This window comes from Pygoscelis adeliae, unplaced genomic scaffold (genome assembly GCF_000699105.1).
Source record: "Pygoscelis adeliae isolate BGI_AS28 unplaced genomic scaffold, ASM69910v1 Scaffold298, whole genome shotgun sequence".
NCBI classification, from domain to species: domain Eukaryota; kingdom Metazoa; phylum Chordata; class Aves; order Sphenisciformes; family Spheniscidae; genus Pygoscelis; species Pygoscelis adeliae.
The window spans coordinates 1,606,955-1,607,490 of NW_008825303.1; positions in this window are offsets into that span (position 1 = coordinate 1,606,955).

Sequence of the window (536 nt, forward strand, 5' to 3'; positions counted from 1 at the left end):
TGGTCAGGAGCCGGGGTGGGAGGGAAACCGCGGCTCCTTTGGGATTCCCCTCTGTGCCGTATAGGGTTGGTACGGGAGGGAGGTGCGGGGGCGGCCGGCCCCAAGCAGCCTGCCTGGGGGAGCTTCGCGTGGCCGGGTCGGGGCGGTAGGTTTGCTCGAGGGACGGAGCTGTTAGCCGTTGGGCGCTACTTGCGGCCGCGGTGGAGGAAAAACCTTTTCGCAACACGTTGCGAGGCGACGACCTCCCAAGGACGATCGTGCCGCGTGTGTCTATATTCGCCTGTCTGTGTATATGTCCGCCTCTTTCCACCAGACCCGTGGGACGGCTCGGGTTGGAAGCGGGTCGTAGGCCTGTGCCGTAGAGCTACCCCGGAGGGGAGGGAAGGACGCCTCCGCCCCTGCGCAGCACAGATGAGGATGGGTGGGCGGGTGAGCCGCGCTGCTCCGCGGCCTCCCCGTTCCCCGGGCCGGCCTGGGAGCATGCAAGCGGCCAGCGGCTCTGGGCTACCTGCCCCGGTGCAGCAGGCCTTTGTACC